This window comes from Triticum dicoccoides, chromosome 4A, assembly GCF_002162155.2.
Source record: "Triticum dicoccoides isolate Atlit2015 ecotype Zavitan chromosome 4A, WEW_v2.0, whole genome shotgun sequence".
Lineage (NCBI taxonomy): Eukaryota > Viridiplantae > Streptophyta > Magnoliopsida > Poales > Poaceae > Triticum > Triticum dicoccoides.
In genome coordinates this window covers 184,675,546-184,695,132 of record NC_041386.1, presented here as the reverse complement: position 1 = coordinate 184,695,132, position 19,587 = coordinate 184,675,546, and positions in this window count along the sequence as shown.

The window sequence follows — 19,587 nt, the reverse complement described above, 5'->3', positions numbered from 1 at the left end:
TTCTCCACCTCGTCAGCAAGGGCGGAAGAGTCCTGCCACCGCTCCGGCTGCTCCGGCACGTCGTAGTCCTTCTCCTCCGCCTCGTAAGCAAGTAGAGAAGACAACCGCTCCATCTGCTCTGCCGGCGTCTAGCAGTACAGCCAGAGGTGGGAGGACATACAGATTCGGTCCTTTTCTGAAGACTCCAGAGAAGTTACCATACGAGAGGACCCCGGAGGAGAACATCGAGATCGCGCGAGAAGAAGTGAGGAACTACTTTGAAGGGGTGAAAGCAAAGAAACATCCACCTCCGAAGGAGAAGGTAGATCCGGTGAAAGCGAAGCGCACTCTGGCTGCCCTGACAAAACCACCCAAGTCTCCGCCGAAGGGAAACTATGAGCGCATTATTGGAAAGGAATTTGCCGAAGCGGAGCGGTTGGGAAGTACTGTCAGTGATCAAAGGCTGAAAGAACGACGAGCTGGGAAATGAATTGCCCAGCTCGGCGAACAAGTGAAGCAATCGTGCCCCCCGCTCAAGGTGCCTAGCGACATCGTCGCTAATGATCCGAGGATGGTGCCCGGTTATAGCAATCTTGGAGATTACCTGCCCGACGATGTACATTATGATTTCATGGAGGTGCAGATACAAAGATACGAGTACGGGAAGCCTCTCGTCAAAGATGAAAGATCTCTATCAACGATGATGCGAAGATTGCATGATTGGTACTTGAAAATCTGCAGAGAGTCTGGGGGGAGGAGTACTTTGTATGTGAGAGTTAAAAAGGAACATGACCTCGTTGGAATTGAACTGTTGCATGTTCCATTTGAGGAGTTCTTTTAGTTTTTCAATCAATTGGCCCTCGATAAAGCAACAGTCACCTGCTACTGTCTGTAAGTAGTACTACTTCTGTCATTAAGTCTCTCTATATAGCTCAGCTCTTTCATTGCATGTATTTATAATTATCCTCACTATATTATGCAGATTGAAGATCATCGAATTGAAGAAAAGACAAATTAGTGATATTGGGTTCATTAACACAAATCTCATAGATGCAACTCAGGTTAAATTTCATGCCGCAGATACTGAGGCCAACTTGCTACGATCGTTGGTAATAAATGAAAATAAAGATATAATACTCTTTCCTTACAACTTCAAGTGAGTGTTACTGTCTTGTGCATATTCGGTTTCCCTTATATATTTGTCAAGGTTATAGTAATGTAATTGATGAGTTATGCATGCGTGTGCAGTTTCCACTATATTCTCCTAGAGATTAAGCTTGAGCAAGGACTAGTCACCGTCTTAGACTCAAGACGAAAAGATCCCCAGGACTATGCGTACATGACTCAAATGCTCGAGAAGTAAGTTAAATCGATCATTATCCACCATATCAGCAACTTTGTTTATTTCCTGATATATCAAGTAATTGTTTTCTTTGTCTGGCAGGGTTTGGAAAAAATTCACCAAAAAAGCTCCGGGTCTCCCGAAGAAGCTGCAATTTAGACACCCGAAAGTAAGTACTATAGTAGCATGTTCCGCGCATCTCCTATTGATTCAAGCGCTAGTTTCATCAATACCATTTGGCATTCTTGCTTATCAGTTTGATTGACCTCTATTTCTTGTAAAGTAGTTGTGGTAGGAACAAGGGAATGATTTCTGTGGATACTACGTTTGCGAGTCCATCCGCCACACGACCTGTGAGCGGGGCTACTCTGACGAACAATATGAAGTGCGTAAATAACAACATTCACAATTTCATTTTATTACCATCATTTCTGTTGAGTTTCATTCATTCATATATATATATATATATATATATATATATATATATATATATATATATATATATATATATATATATATATATATGTATTGACCCCCTTCTTCAAATTAGATGTTTCGGAAGCGGGATGAACTCCTAGCACCAGCTCGCATGCGAGCAATTCAAGAGGAATTGGCGGCATTCTTTCTTGACCACGTGATCGCTGAAGACGGAGAATACTATGTGGACCATGAGCTCGTATGTTAGGAGATTATATTTGTAAGAGATAATTATTGTATATATGTAGCCAGTAGTGTCGGATAGATATACGAGAACTTGTTGTTCGACCAATCTCTTGGAGAAAGAGAGGTGGTCGATATCACTTCTCTCTGTATGCATATATGTTCATGATGATCTTCTGTTTCCTTCGTTTGCTCACTAGCTAGCTAGCGTGTCTAGTCCTCTCTATACGTATGTATAGTACGTAGCGTCGACCAAGCACGGACATAAGAGAGGACACTTCTCTCTATTAATTATAGCTAGCTAACACAATATATGAAACACCTAAATTAACCCCCCAAAACCCCCAACCCCCCCCCTTCAAAAAAACAAAAACCCCAGCCACAGAAATGCTGACGCGTGCATGCCTATTGGTCCCGGTTGGTGCCACCAACCGGGACCAAAGGCCCTCCTGCCTGGGCTCCGCGCACAGGCCACGTGGAGGCCCATCTGTCCCGGTTCTGGATTGAACCGGGACTAAAGGGACAGGGCATTAGTACCGACCCTTTAGTCCCGGTTCAGGAACCGGGACAAAAGGCCCTTACGAAACGGGACAATAGGCCCTTCTTCTACTAGCGCGGCTATATCTCCCACGTGTCGGGGCACGACTTAGAGGCATAGCCGCATGGTAGGTTTGTCGCAAGAGGGGTAATCTTCACACAATCCCATGTACTGAATAAGAAAGGGATAAGGAGTTGGCTTACAAACGCCACTTCACACAACTACAAGTTAAACATACATCATCCAGAATACAATCGAAGGTCCGACTACGAAACCAAAATAAAAGAAGACAACCCCAAATGCTAGATCCCCGATCGTCCCAACTGGGCTCCACTACTGATCGACAAGAAAAGAAACAAAACAACGATCAAGATCTTCATCGAGCTTCCACTTGAGCTGGGTTGCGTCGCTTGCACTGGTATCATCAGCACCTACAACTGGTTGGAAGTATCTGTGAGTCACGAGGACTCAGCAATCTCACACCCGCGAGATCAAGACTATTTAAGCTTATGGGTAGGATAGGGTAATGAGGTGGAGCTGCAGCAAGCGCTAAGCATATATGGTGGCTAACATACACAAATAAGAGCGAGAAGAGAAGCAACGCAAATGGTCGAGAAGCTAGAAGTGATCAAGAAGTGATCCTGAAACTACTTACGTTCAAGCATAACACAAGAACCGTGTTCACTTCCCGGACTCCGCCGGAAAGAGACCATCACGGCTACACACGCGGTTGATGCATTTTAATTAAGTTAAGTTTCAAGTTCTCTACAACCGGACATTAACAAATTCGCATCTGCCCATAACCGCGGGCACGGCTTTCGAAAGTTCAAACCTGCAGGGGTGTCCCAACTTATCCCATCACAAGCTCTCACGGTCAACGAAGGATATTCCTTCTCCGGGGAAGACCCGATCAATCTCGGAATCCCAGTTACAAGACATTTCGACAATGGTAAAACAAGACCAGCAAGACCGCTCGATGCGCCGACATCTCGATAGGAGTTGCGCATATCTCGTTCTCAGGGCAACACCGGATTGTCCAAGATTCCGGTAGGCCAACCCAGAGTTGCCCCTGGTGGCCACCGGCGGTTGACAGGTTCGGACCAACACTTAGACAAGCACTGGGACGCGGGGGTTAAAATAAATATGACCCTCGGGAGCGCGACTCCCAAGGAAAAAGTATAGGTGGTGGTGAGGCAAATGGTAAAACCAAGGTTGGGCCTTGCTGGAGGAGTTTTATTCAAAGCGAACTGTCATGGGGTCCCCATAACACCCAACCATGTAAGGAATGCAAAATCAAGGAACATAACACCGGTATGACGGAAACTAGGGCGGCAAGAGTGGAACAAAACACCAGGCATAAGGCTGAGCCTTCCACCCTTTACCAAGTATATAGATGCATTAATTAAAATAAGAGATATTGTGATATCCCAACATATCCATGTTCCAACATGGAACAAACTTCACCTGCAACTAGCAATGCTATAAGAGGGGCTGAGCAAAAGCGGCAACATAGCCAAACAACAGTTTGCTAGGAAAGGTGGGTTAGAGGCTTGACATGGCAACATGGGAGACATGATATAGCAAGTGGTAGGTAGCGCGACATAGCAATAGAGCGAACAACTAGCAAGCAAAGATAGAAGTGATTTCAAGGGTATGGTCATCTTTCCTGAAATCCCGCAAGGAAGAAGAACAAGTCCAAGAAGAAGACAAACGGACGTGCTCGAACGGATCCTCACAACTCCGGAACGAAACCGAAGCCAACGAGGGAAGCAACCCGGAAAGAAGCAAGCAACATAGTAAACAACCATCACATCAACATGGCATGATGCACAACCAAGTATGATGCATGTCCGGTTTAATTATACATGGCATGGCAAAGTGCACAAACAATACTACAATTTAAGTGGAGTTCAATATGCAACGAGTTGCATATTGACGGAACACCACATTTGATTATTTAGTTCACTCTCGTTTATGTACCCAACAAAAATTAAATATTATTAAACATGGCAAGAGGTGAGGCATAACAAAACTATACTATCTAAACAATTTAAATGGGGTCGGGAACATCAAACAACAATTCCGGTAAACCCCCATATGCATTTAGCAATTTAAAGCAACAACAATTTTAAACATCTTAAAGTTGTTAACATGATGCGGATGACATAAACAAGTTTTATGCAATTTTTGTTAAAAGTTCACATGAGCATGATATGAAGCATTTGTCATCGTGGCGAAAATGAAAGGGGTGCCACGACAACGAATCCGAAAAATGATGCCACGGCAACATATTGGTTCCGGTAACTCATTGGAGTACCGGTGCAAAAGAGCAAGTGTGCGGAGCGAGTCACACAAGGATGGTGGGGTGATCCCGGATTCCGGGTTCCCACATGTCGACGGTAAGGCAACGAGGAGGATTGTGCAATGACAGCTCGGACATTGTGCAAACACGAACATCTCATACCACAAAAGTATTCGTCCTCGGATGGTCGTCTCGGGGTTATACCTTCAAAGTGTGCGTTTTCGAGGCGTAACGAGTTCGTAGTGTAAGTGGTGGAAGTAGAAGTTCTCGCGACGATAGTTGTACATGGTCCACGAGTCGTCGATCGTTCGGGATCTGACTTGCAGGTCTTGCCGACATGAAGGGGTACTTGGCGTTTTCGTGTAGCCGAACTTGAGGGGCACCGACATCGTGGTACTTGGCATCCATGGGTACTTGGCAAAGACGAAACGGAACACAACGGTTGTAGTGGTACATGCCGTTTTTGGGATTCCGAAGATGACGGTAGAGGTACTTAGCGCGTCCCCGTGTAGTCGTACTTGACGAATCCAAAATACTCCTGCTCAGGATGGGTGCAATGGAGGCATCATCTTGCGTTTCGAATCTGGGTCAAGCTCGTGTAACCGTTCGCATCAACAGGAAAAAGGGTTTGGTCTTGAGGTGCTCGGCCGTGGGCGACGGAGCATACGGTGGACATGGAGGCAGGGCGGCGGTGTCCTGGTAGTGCTCGCCGGAGCAACGGTGGCGAGGAGGAGGATATCGGGTGGGAACAAGGAGAGGCCGGTGCCGTCACGCACCCAGGGCAACGTCCTGTTGGGCTCGGAGGATGAACGCTGCAGGCGTGGGTGTCGTGGGGGCGGTGAAGCTCGCTGGCGCGACGTCGAGGGAAGCAGAGGCAACCGACGGAGGGAGCCCGCGAGGTCCCTGGCAGGGAGGCAGTGGAGGGCGTCGGAGGGGCAGAGGTAGCGGCGGAGGGGACGACCACAGCGGACGTGACTCCGGCGGAGCTGCTCGCTAGCGACGGCCGAAAACGAGGCAGGGTCTAGGCTCCTGATAGCGCGGGAGGATGGCGCTCGGGAGAGGGAGGAGGACAGCAACGGTCGCGACATCAAGGCGAGGTGGAGGAGGAGCTGAGGATGGGGAGGCCGGCGCGGTCACGCGCCGAGGGCGGCGGCGGACCGGAGAGTTGCTCTTTCTCTCCCTCTGTCTGTAGAGCAGCGCAGGAGGAGGACGAAGGGAGATGGGATTGAGGGAGAGGAAGGTTCGGTCGTGGGGGCTTCTGGCGGCGCGAGGGAAGAGGGATGGGATCGAGGGAAGGGGTGGATCGGGCAAGGGAACAGCTAGGGTTAGGCCTGGCGCTGCTGGCTGGATGGCCTTGGGCCTTAGGAGGGAAAAACTGGACCGGCCTAGGGGCTGAGGGGAGCAGGGGAACTGGCTGTGCTGCTCTCTCTCTCCCTCCAAATTATTTCCCTTTTTTATTTTTACTGCCCATAATTAGACAGCCGTCAAAAGGGAAAAGGTCAGGGATGTTGGGGATGAATTTGAAAGAAGTGAGAATATTTCTAGACTCGAGGAATTATGAAGGAGTTGAATAAACTTGTTTGGGCATTTTTAGGAGAGAAAAATAATTCAAGTTTGAATTAGATTCAAACTTGAGCCATTTTTGAATCCAACCAAAACAAGTCCAAAGGATCTGAAATTAGGCAAAGAGGGTGTAGGAATGGTTTAAGATTAATAGGAAAAGAATGAACATTTTACGGAACAAAATAATGCCACTTGCAATAAGTGGGTGAAATTTGAAAGAAGGAAGAAGTGAAATGGTTTGCACTTGGAGAAGGGCCTTGGAGGAAAGATCATGGATACAAAAATAGTTTAGAAACCAGAGGGATTTATAATGCAAGTTTGTTGTGGTTAATTCCAAACTAATGGAATATTTTATATAGCTCCCTAAATATTAGGAGGGTATGTTTTAAAGAGAAACCACCATGTAAGTTCCCTCGATTTAAATAGATCAAAAATCTATGCAATTTATTTAGATGAATTTTAGTTAGCTTTAAGAAAAAGATGACATGATGACATTATGCAATGCACATGATGCAATGATGAATGCAATGAACCAAACAAATCACACGACGAAACCCGGAATTCATGGAAGGCACCTGAAGCTCCGGTCTTGGGGCGTCACAGCTACTATCCTTTTTCCACACTTGTGCTTCAAAGTAGCACCATGATCTTCATGATAGAGAGTCTCTTATTTGTCACTTTCATATACTAGTGGGAATTTTCGTTATAGAACTTGGTTTATATATTCCAATGATGCGCTTCCTCAAAATGCCCTAGGTCTTCGTGAGCAAGCAAGTTGGATGCACACCCACTTAGTTTCTTTTGTTGAGCTTTCATATATTTATAGCTCTAGTGCATCCATTGCATGGCAATCCCTACTCACTCACATTGATATCAATTGATGGGCATCTCCACAGCCCATTAATATGCCTAGTTGATGTGAGACCATCTTCCTCCTTTTTTGTCTTCTCCACAACCACCATTCTATTCCACCTATAGTTCTATGTCCATGGCTCATGCTCATGTATTGAATGAAAGTTGAAAAAGGTTGAGAATACTAAAGTATGAAACAATTGCTTGGCTGAAACCGGGGATGTGCATGATTTGAATATTTCGTGTGACAAAGATGGAGCATAGCCAAACTATATGATTTTGTAGGGATGAACTTTCTTTGGCCATGTCGGCGTCCTAGGAATGGGGGTACCCAGACTTACCTGTCTGAGGCCCAGGACGTGGCTCATCCAGCGGCCTGGTATGGCCCATATTCATCAACAACCACTCAAGACCCTCACGAGGGGCCAAGCCTCGTTTGGCGGATGACACCAAGACCTCCTCCGGGGCGGCCTCGCTAGGCTGGCTCCCGAGGAGTGGAGATATCTATGCAAGTGGCACCTCGCGAGGTCCACGTGATGTAAGCCATGAGGACCAAGGCCAGGCGGGCGCCAGCAGGCGTAGGGCGCCAGTTTCCTCTTTGGTGCTAAGGAAGCAGGCGCAAGCGAGGAGTCCCGAGGTGTCAGGCAAAGGTTTCCATATTAGTGCAACAAGACCAAGACCAACAGGATGACAGGACGGAGGTCACCGCAGAGCCCATTGTGGCGTCACCACCAGAGCCTTTGGCAGGCGAAGACCACCTTTTGTCAGGATAACTTGTACTGGTTGTCCCCCTTCAAAATTGGCCATTGTGGAATCCCTTCCCGCCTAAACATTTGGGAAGAGGACCAGGGCCTGTATAAATAGGACTAGCCACCATCGTAGAGGGGGATCGGCTCATCTTGGATGGGCTCATCTTGGATCAGATCCATTCCACCAAGGCCATCTCACCAGCTCATCAAGCTCAAGAACACCTCGCCTTAGGAGGTTGTTCGCCCACTGTACTAGTTCATCCTCAACCTACAAGGAAATCCACCACACCACACTGGAGTAGGGTATTACACCACAACGGTGGCCCGAACCAGTATAACTCTCGTGTCTCTTGTTCCTTGGGTTCGGCGAGCTAGGCCTAGAGATCATTGCGAGAGTGAGCGAGAGAGAGAGAGAGAGAGAGAGAGAGTGAGAGATAGAGATCTTCGATGCGCACCCCAGTGTTTGAACCTCAAGGGTTTGCCGGAACCCACGATCCGACATTTGGCGCACCAGGTAGGGGTGCGCTGAAGCTTTCCCTTCGTTGATTCGCGCTTCACTGCTCCACCGCATCCATGTCTGATGCTCGCCGAGCCCGTGCTAAGCGTCCGGCTGCCCTCGCCGCCCGCGTCGCTCAGACGGCGCCCGTTGGCGGACCTCCCCGCCATTCTCCGTCACCCGCCGCCAACGCCGCCATCGGCCCGGTGGCGAATGAGCAGCAGGCCTCTTTGCTGCACCCCCTCCATGCGACGGGACAGACGCACCGCCACCCTGTCGCTGACTCCGGCCGGCTCTTTGTCCCATGTTCATCGCACGCCCATGGACGCATAGGCCACGCTGCTCATGGCACGTGAGCTCCTGCATTACCGCACGGTCGATGACCTCTATGACGACTGGCTGGACCGCATTGCCGAGCTCGTCAATGCCGCTGGGGGCTCTCCTGCACCGTACCTCTTGCTGCCTCGCCCACCTCTGGCCACGGGGGACGTACCCCGTGGAGCGCCTCCTCCACATCCGCCTCAAGCTGGCATTCTTAAACCAAGACGCGTGGTCCCGCGGCATGATCCACCACACCGGGTGCCCGCCCATGAAGAAGGAAGCTGCCAGGAGGTCCCTCGGCCGCAAGAAAACGCTCCTGCACTCCCCACACCACCACGTCAAGACCGTGAACCGCACAGGGTGGCGGCGCGCGTGTACCAAGACCAGGCACCACCACCACGACGAGCTTCGGTGACTACTGCAGGCTATCGTGCCTTCACTCCCGACCTGCGCAACGTCATTTGGCCTGGCAAGTTCAAGCCAGACCTGCCTCCGTGCTACGACGGCACCCCCGACCCCACGGTGTTCTTGTAGCTCTACGAGCTGAGCATCGAGGTAGCTAACGAAGACGAGAAGGTCATGGCGAACAGGTTTCCCATGGCCCTCAAGGATGGCGCGCGCTCATGGCTCCTGAACTTGCCCGTGGGATCGATCTCCTCCTAGGGAGAGATGCGTGAGCGTTTCGTCACCAACTCCCAGGGCACTCGCGGTCACCCGCCTGCTGTTGGCGACTTGCGGCGCATCAAGCAGCAAGCAGGGGAGACCTTGCAAAAGTATGTCCAGCGTTTCAACAGCGTCCGCCTTAAGATTCCCAAGGTGACGGACGAGGCCATCATCTCCGCGTTCTCTTGCGGCGTCCGCGATGTCAAGATGAAGGAGGAGCTCGCCATGCACGAGGAACTGTGCATGTCCCTGGAGATGTTCAACATGGCAACCAAGTGCGTAAGGGCTGAGGAAGGGCGCCTCTCCCTCCTCGAGCTCCCAGCAGCTGACCAGGAGGACACGAAGGCAAAGATCAAGGACGTGAAGTGCCAGAGGGCTGATGTGCTTGCGGCAGAGCCAGAGATGAAGCGCGGCCGCGACCACCCCGAGTCGTCCAAGGCCAACCGTCCGTTCTGCGCCTTCCACAACGTCCACAGCCACAACAGCAGTGATTGCCAGGAGTTCAGGGCCATCCGCGATGGGCGCTTCGGTAGACGCCCCGAGCACGGCGACCGGGGCTACGACCGAGGAGGAAGACGAACTGGAGGGCGCTGGGACGACCATGGCCCTCGCCGGGAGTGGTGCGATCAGCCTCGTGAGGACCGCTGGCAGGACCTGCCTCACGAGGGCGCCTGGAGAGATCAGCCTTGTGAGGATCGTCCTCAGGGCAACGCAGGCCTCCCTCCGCTGCCACCACTGCCAAGGCGAAATAACGACCACCATTAGGACGAGGGGGCTGGGGGCTTCCATAAGCCGCGTGCCATCGCCTGTATCTTGGGTGGTGCTCAAGCCCCAGCCTCTTAGCGTGTCTTCAAGCAGTTTGCCCGCGAGGTGAATGCGGCCCTTCCCAGGCTCGAGGCCACGCGCCCGCTCAGGTGGTCCAAGTGCGCCATCACCTTCATCTCGGTGGACCAGCTCAAGTTCACAGCAACTGCCGGCGCCCTCCCAATGCTCTGCTCACCCGCCATCAGCAACGTTCAAGTCACCAAGACCCTCATCGACGGCGGTGCAGGGCTCAATATGTTGTCCGTCGAGACATTTGACAACCTTTAGGTGCCATACGATCAGCTACAGCCTACCAAGCCTTTCTCAGGAGTGACCGACGGCTCCACCACCCCGATAGGGCAGGTCCGCCTCCCTGTCACCTTCGGCCAGCGTGACAACTACCGCACCGAGCTCATCGACTTCGACGTCGCCTACATCCGTCTGTCGTACAATGCCATCCTTGGGTATCCAGCCTTGGCCAAATTTATGGCAGTGACCCACCATGGCTACAACGTCCTCAAGATGCCAAGAAGCGGCAGCATCATCTCAGTCGCCTGCGAGGAAAGAGATGCAGTGTGCTCCCTCGAGCGCGCTTACCAGGCTGTAGCGGCCGAAGACCCTGACAACGAAGGCACCCCGCACCCTCCTGAGGCTAATCCCAAGAAGAAGAAGCAGCTACTCCGCCAAGGACCTTGGGAGGGCAACGTCTCCGGTAGCACCACCTCAGGACCTACGCCCATAGATGGGGCGCCTCCTTCCCTCGCATAGGAAGGCGTGACGGGCGCCCTCCTCAGACTGGGCTCAGGGGTTCTCTTCTGGAGGTCCTCTGACCTAGCCAACGTCACGAGGGAGGCGCTCGGGCACCACATGGAGGTGTGCTTTGCTGCATGTTTTCCTCAAGAGGGCACAAGGCGCGGAGCGCCCAATGCTCAGGAGTTCATCACCAAGGCGATCCAAGAGCTTCAAGAGGCAAGGACCATACGCGGCGACCGCCGCCCACCACCCGGCGCAGCCCCCCATCCTAGTGAGGACGGCGGGCTGCGCGTCTACGTCGACATTCCAGGGCTCAACACGGCCGCATCTCAACAATGATTCTAGCCTTCATGCGTTGGACGGTGCAAGGGTCCACCTCACAGCTAAGTTCGCATGTCGTTTGGCTTGCCGAACGCAGCTGTCACCTTCCAGCGTCACCTGTGGAAAATTCTGGCGGCTCAGGACGCCAGGCATCATGCTGTCCTGGAGGAGATCACGACGGTTCTTTAGGAGCCACCTGGGCCTACGGAGCCCCCTAAGGCTTAGGACCCTGGCGGCTCGTGAGGAGCAACCTCTTCGGCACGCATCTTCAGCTGCCTCGACACCACCCCGGGACGGTATCAGGTGACTCTTTCCAGTTCATTCAGTAAGGGGCGCCCATCGGGCATCATTATCCCCAAGTCGCATGGGCCTGCCCCTACGGCGTGTATCCTTTTGCATCTTTAGCTTACTCTGTTGGGGGCGCCTCACGGGCCGCATCATCACCAAGCCGCTCAGATCCGTCCCAATGGCATGTATGGTTCTTGCATCTAGCTAAGCTAACCTGCTCCATTGCTTTAGTCATTCCATGATTTTCACCTACCTGTCTGCTACTTGATGCCTCGCCCGCAACCACCCTCGTTACCATGGGAGCCGCGCTCCGGTTGTCTTTCTTCAGGATTCTTCCCATGAGTAGGCTAGGCATGGTGTCTGTGCTTGGGTCCATCCCTGCAGCATCGATAAACCCAACAGCCGAGCTCTGTCTGGTGGGCCGGCCCCATTCACGTCACCTCCTGGGGTCGTTGGTGTCTGGCCTTCTCATGTGATCGCCTCAGGGGATTCGTCCGGCGCAGGTTGCCTAACCATCTCGCAGGACTGCTGAAGCTATCAAGAATCAAGACCAGGGGCACCCCGCCTTGAGGTAGGGCCTCATGAGTCTCGCATTGGCTCAGGAGTGCTCAGACACACCTCGTCTAGCCCTGTCGTGCAAGCCACATGTCAGGGTGGGGCTGTACTCGCCCCGGGGGCTCCACTCAGAGGGAGCCCTCACCCACGCGCTAGTGGAAGCACCATGCTCCGCGCTAGCAGTTGACACGGTCGAGGAGCGGCTATTCCCATGCAAGAGCGGAAGCGCTATGCTCCGCGCTGGTGATAAACAACTGAGGGCGGCCCCTTGGCCGCATCAACCTCAGGGAGCCACCCGGCTCAGTGTCCAGCCTCGTCGCAATGCTTTCCCCTCGGGAGAGTTGCGCGAGGGCGCTGGGCATGGGGGCTACGCTCAGGTCACGCCCAGCGTACGCCGCCCTGCTAGGTCCCTCGGACCTAGTCATCGCGCGCCCCTCCCGAGCGGGACCTCCACGAGGACAGATATGAAGGTCCGTTTGTGCGTCAAGGGGGACTCCTGAGCATCGCGACTCGGGAGCCTAACTGGCCACGTAGCCCCTCACCTCTTGGTCCCGTCCTGGTGATCCGTACGGTCCAACGGCGGCTGAGGTATGCGTGGGGTCGGGCGCTACCGACGTAGAACCCTAAGGCCTATTTCTGCATCTCCTTCCCGCAGGCCGTTTGCGTGTCAAGGGGGACTCCTAAGCATCGCGACTCAGGAGCCTAACTGGCCGCGTAGCCCCTCACCCCTTGGTTCCGTCCTAGTGATCCGGACGGCCGAACGTCGGTTGAGGTATCCGCGGGGTTGGGCCCTGCCGGCATAGAACATCAAGGAAACGGAAAGGAAATCGCGGAACCTAAATAAATTATTACACAGCATAATGTTCCTTAAACACCAAACAGAAGTTTTGACGCCGCCACGAGGCACGTCTGATGACCCACAAGTATAGGGGATCTATCGTAGTCCTTTCGATAAGTAAGAGTGTCGAACCCAATGAGGAGCTGAAGAAAATGATAAGCGGTTTCGAGCAAGGTATTCTCTGCAAGTACTGAAATAAGTGGTAACATATAGTTTTGTGATAGGATAATTTGTAACGGGCAACAAGTAACAAAAGTAAATAAAGTGCAGCAAGGTGGCCCAATCCTTTTTGTAGCAAAGGACAGCCTGGACAAACTCTTACATAGAGAAAAGCACTCCCGAGGACACATCGGAATATCGTCAAGCTAATTTTCATCACATTCATATGATTTGCGTTTGGTACTTTGATAATTTGGTATGTGGGTGGACAGGTGCTTGGGTGCTGCCCTTACTTGGACAAGCATCCCGCTTATGATTAACCTCTATTGCAAGCATCCGCAACTACAACAAAAGTATTAAGGTAAACCTAACCATAGCATGAAACATATGGATCCAAATCAGCCCCTTATGAAGCAACGCATAAACTAGGGTTTAAACTTCTGTCACTCTAGCAACCCATCATCTACTTATTACTTCCCAATGCCTTCCTCTAGGCCCAAATAATGGCGAAGTGTCATGTAGTCGACGTTTATATAACACCACTAGAGGAGAGACAACATACATCTCATCAAAATATCGTACGAATACCAAATTCACATGACTACTAATAGCAAGACTTCTCCCATGTCCTCAGGAACAAACGTAACTACTCAGAAAGCATAAACATGTTCATAATCAGAGGGGTATTAATATGCATATAGGATCTGAACATATGATCTTCCACCAATTAAACCAACTAGCATCAACTACAAGGAGTAATTAACACTACTAGCAACCTACTAGCACCAATCCCGGACTTGGAGACAAGAATTTGATACAAGAGATGAAATAGGGTTTTGAGAGGAGATGGTGCTGATGAAGATGTTGATGGAGATTGCCCTCTCCCGATGAGAGGAGCATTGGTGATGACTTTGGCGATGATTTCCCCCTCCGGGAGGGAAGTTTCCTCGGTAGAACAGCTCCGCCTGAGCCCTAGATTGGTTCCGCCAAGGTTCCACGTCGTGGCGGCCGAGTTTCGTCCGAAAAGATGGCTTGTTATTTTTTCCCATCGAAAGACTTCATATAGCAGAAGATGGTCACCGGAGGGCCACCAGGGGGCCCACGAGGTAGGGGGCACGCCCAGGGGTTAGGGCGTGCCCCCACCCTCGTGGGCAGGGTGTGGACCCCTTGGTGAAGTTCTTGCTCTCAGTATTTTTTAGATATTTGGAAAACGTCTTCCTTGGAGTTTCAGGACTTTTGGAGCTGTGCAGAATAGGTCCCTAATATTTGCTCCTTTTCCAGCCCAAAATCCCTGCTACCGGCATTCTCCCTCTTTATGTAAACCTTGTAAAATAAGAGAGAATAGGCATAAGTATTGTGACATAATGTGTAATAACAGCCCATAATGCAATAAATATCGATATAAAAGCATGATGCAAAATGGACGTATCAACTCCCCCAAGCTTAGACCTCGCTTGTCCTCAAGCGAAAAGCCGAAGTCGAAAAATATGTCCACATGTTTAGAGATAGACGTGTCAATAAAAATAAAATACGGACATGAGGGCATCATGATCATTCTTAGAACCGCAACTTATATAATTCTTTCCATATGATTTCTTATGCTAGAGTAATAATTCAATCACAATCTCGAGTATGAATAGTAAACTTCATTGAAAACTAACAAACTATAATCTCAGTCATTGGAGCAATTGCAATTTATCATAACATAAGAAAGAGTCAATGTATAAGAGCTTTTCAGCAAGTCCACATACTCAACTATCATATAGTCTTTCACAATTGCTGACACTCACGCAATACTTATGGGTATGGAGTTTTAATCGGACACAGAGAAAAATAGGGGCTTATAGTTTTGCCTCCCAACATTTTACCTCAAGGGTAATGTCAACAGAAATAGTTCATGAAAACTCACATCCAATTAGCCATATATACCAGGATCTTTCCAACATACCGTGCTTGCCAAAGGATAAAATGTAAAAAGGAAGGGTGAAGAACACCATGACTCTTATGCAATGTAGGAGATAAAAGTAAAAGATAAGCCCTTCGCAGAGGGAAGCAGAGGTTGTCATGCACTTTTATGGTTGGATGCACAAAATCTTAATGCGAAAGAACGTCACTTTATATTGCCACTTGTGATATGGACCTTTATTATGCAGTCAGTCGCCTTTATTTCTTCCATATCACACGATCGTATAAAGCTTATTTTCTCCCACACTAATAAGTCATACATATTTAGAGAGCAATTTTTATTGCTTGCACCGATGACAACTTACTTGGAGGATCTTACTCAATCCATAGGTAGGCATGGTGGACTCTCATGGCAAGACTGGTTTAAGGGTATTTGGAAGCACAAGTAGTATCTCTACTTGGTGCGATGAATTTGGCTAGCATGAGGGGGAAAGGCAAGCTCAACATGTTGGAGGATCCAAGACAATATCATTTATCTCAGATGTAAGAAAACATAACCCATTACGTTGTCTTCCTTGTCCAACGTCAACTCTTTAGCATGTCATATTTTAATGAGTGCTCACAATCATAAAAGATGTCCAAGATAGTATATCTATATGTGAAGACCTCTCTTTCTTTATTACTTCCTATTAATTGCAACGATGACCAAAACTATGTTTGTCAACCCTCAACAACTTTTACTCATCATACCTTTTCTATGTGAGCTCATTACTCTCCATAAGACTCACATGATCTCTTTGTTTCTTTTTATTCTTTCTCTTTTCTTTTATTCACTTAGGACCATGGCAAAATAATCAAGCCCTTGACTCAACACTAATCTTTATTATATAGCTCACGGACTCGATTACATAGAAGGATTAATAAGCAAAACTCACAACTAGATCATACTAAGAACTTTTATTCTACTAGATCAAGATATTACCAAAAGGATCAAACTAAGAAAATGGTAAAGATAAAAGTGATGGTGATACGATACCGGGGCACTCCCCCAAGCTTGGCAGTTTCCAAGTGGAGTGCCCATACCAGATACTCAATTCTTCTTTCTTGGTGGAGATGGTGGTGATTTTGTTGATGGCGTAGGCTTCTTCCTTAATTTGCGCTTGAGGACAGAATTTTGGTTCCTCAGGTCCTCGATCTCCTGCTCTAGGCTCAGTAACTTTTTGCGTAGTTCCTATTTGTTTTCCTGCAAGAGGCGAAAAGGGATAAACTCAATCTTAGGTTTCTTTATTCTGTCAGGGAGGCTTGACTTTTTGAACACCACATGCATGTCCCCAGGTTGAGGTAGTGGGACTCCATCTTCATCTGAGCTCGTCTCCTCCTTTCCCTTGGGTTCATAGTCCTCCTCTTCTTCCGTAGTCCAACCACAATGCTCCACATCCCCATAGAATTTAGGATCTGTAAGGTAATCAACCACATAGCTCTCTCCTTCCGAATCTTGGGACGACATGTTATTCAAATCTGCAGCACGACAGCTCGAAACAAAGACAGGAGATATTTGCGTGATACGGGAGTCAAAACCCCCGGGAGATTATATAATGTGTTTTTACCGACCAAAATACGTATCGTGTAAGAAAACGGAGTCCGGAGAGCACACGAGGTGCCCACGAGGTAGGGGGCGCGCCCAGGGGGGTAGGGTGTGCCCTCCACCCTCGTGGAGCCCTCGTGTCCTTCCCGGACTGCTTCTTATTTTTCTATTTTTCTAAATATTCTAAAACGGATAAATATTGCCTTAAAAACTATTTTGGAGTCAGTTTACTTACCGTACCACATACCTATTCCTTTTCGGGGCCTAAAACATTCTGGAAAGTGTCCCTTATGTATTCCTCCGGGGTTACGGTTTCAATAACATTGGTTTCAACATTTATGGGATTACCTGAGATATAGTGTTTGATTCTTTGACCGTTCACCACCTTCGGATTTGTGCCTTCAAAGTTTTTTATTTTTATGGCACCGGAACGATAGACCTCCTCGATAATGTAAGGACCTTCCCATTTAGAGAGAAGTTTTCCTGCAAAAAATCTTAACCGAGAGTTGTATAGCAATACATAATCACCTACTTTAAACTCACGCTTTTGTATTCTTTTGTCATGCCATCTTTTAACTTTTTCTTTAAATAACTTGGCATTTTCATAGGCTTGGGTTCTCCATTCATCAAGTGAGCTAATATCAAACAACCTCTTCTCACCGGTAAGTTTAAAATCATAATTGAGTTCTTTAATAGCCCAATAAGCCTTGTGTTCTAGTTCGAGAGGTAAGTGACATGCTTTTCCATAAACCATTTTATACGGAGACATACCCATAGGATTTTTATATGCAGTTCTATAGGCCCATAATGCATCATCAAGTTTCTTGGACCAATTCTTTCTAGATCTATTAACAGTCTTTTGCAAAATTAATTTGAGCTCTCTATTACTCAATTCTACCTGACCACTAGACTAAGGGTGATAAGGAGATGCAATTCTATGATTAACATCATATTTAGCAAGCATTTTACGGAAAGCACCATGAATAAAATGTGAACCGCCATCAGTCATTAAATATCTAGGGACTCCAAATCTTGGAAAAATAACTTCTTTAAGCATTTTAATAGAAGTGTTATGATCAGCACTACTAGTTGGAATAGCTTCTACCCACTTAGTAACGTAATCAACAGCAACTAGAATGTGTGTATATCCATTAGAGGAAGGAAAGGGTCCCATATAGTCAAAGCCCCAAACATCAAATGGTTGAATAACAAGTGAATAATTCATATGCATTTCTTGATGTCTACTAATATTACCAATTCTTTGACTTCATCACAAGATAGGAGAAACTTACAGGCATCCTTGAAGAGAGTAGGCTAATAAAAACCAGATTGCAGTACCTTATGGGCAGTTCTATCTCCAACATGGTGTCCTCCATAAGCTTCGGAGTGACACTTGCGTAGGATCTATTCTTGTTCATGCTCAGGTACAAAACGTCTAATAACACCATCTACTCCTTCTTTATAAAGATGTGGGTCATCCCAAAAGTAATGCCTCAAAGCATAGAAGAACTTTTTCTTTTGCTGGTATGTGAAACTAGGTGGTATAAACTTAGCAACAATGCAATTAGCATAATCATCATACCATGGAGCAGTATGAGAAGCATGTATGACATTTAATTGCTCATCAGGAAAGCTATCATCAATAGGAATTGGGTCATCAAGCACATTTTCTAACCTAGACAAGTTGTCTGCAACGGGGTTCTCAGCTCCCTTTCTATCAACAATATGCAAATCAAATTCTTGTAGCAAGAGAACCCATCTAATAAGTCTAGGTTTAGCATCTTTCTTTTCCATAATATATTTAATAGCAGCATGATCAGTGTGAATAGTTACTTTAGAATCAACAATATAAGGTCTGAACTTATCACAAGCAAATACAACCGCTAAGAATTCTTTTTCAGTAGCAGCATAATTTCTTTGAGCATTGTCTAGAGTTTTGCTAGCATATTGGATAACATTTAATTACTTATCAACTCTTTGTCCTAGAACATCACCTACAGCATAATCACTTGCATCACACATAATTTCAAATAGTAAATTCCAATCAGGTGGCTGAACAATAGGTGCAGAGGTCAATGCTTTCTTAAGTACTTCAAATGCTTCTACACAATCATCATCAAAAACAAATGGTATATCTTTTTGTAATAAATTAGTCAGAGGCCGAGAGATTTTTGAGAAGTCCATGATAAACCTCCTATAAAATCCGGCATGACCCAGGAAACTTCTTATACCTTTGATGTCCTTGGGACATGGCATCTTTTCAATAGCATCAACCTTGGCTTTATCAACTTCAATACCTCTTTCAGAAACTTTATTCCCCAAGACAATACCTTCATTAACCATAAAGTGGCACTTTTCCCAATTCAAGACAAGATTATTTTCTTCACACCTCTGCAAAACTCGATCAAGGTTGCTCAAGCAATCATCAGAAGAAGATCCATAGACGGAAAAATCATCCATGAAAACCTCACAAATCTTTTCACAAAAGTCAGAGAATATAGCCATCATGCATCTTTGAAAGGTAGCAGGTGCATTACATAAACCAAAAGGCATACATCTATAAGCAAAAGTACCAAAAGGGCATGTAAAAGTAGTCTTTGATTGATCTTTGGCTGACACGGGTATTTGAGAGAAACCAGAATAACCATCTAGAAAGCAAAAATGTGTATGTTTGGATAATATTTCTAGCATTTGATCGATAAAAGGTAAGGGGTAATGATCCTTTTTAGTAGCCTTATTTAATTTGCGGAAATCAATTACCATCCTATAACCTGTAATAATTCTTTGAGGGATCAATTCATCTTTATCATTAGGAACAACAGTAATACCTCCCTTCTTAGGGACACAATGGATAGGGCTTACCCACTGACTATCAGCAACGGGATAGATTATACCTGCCTCAAGGAGCTTTAGT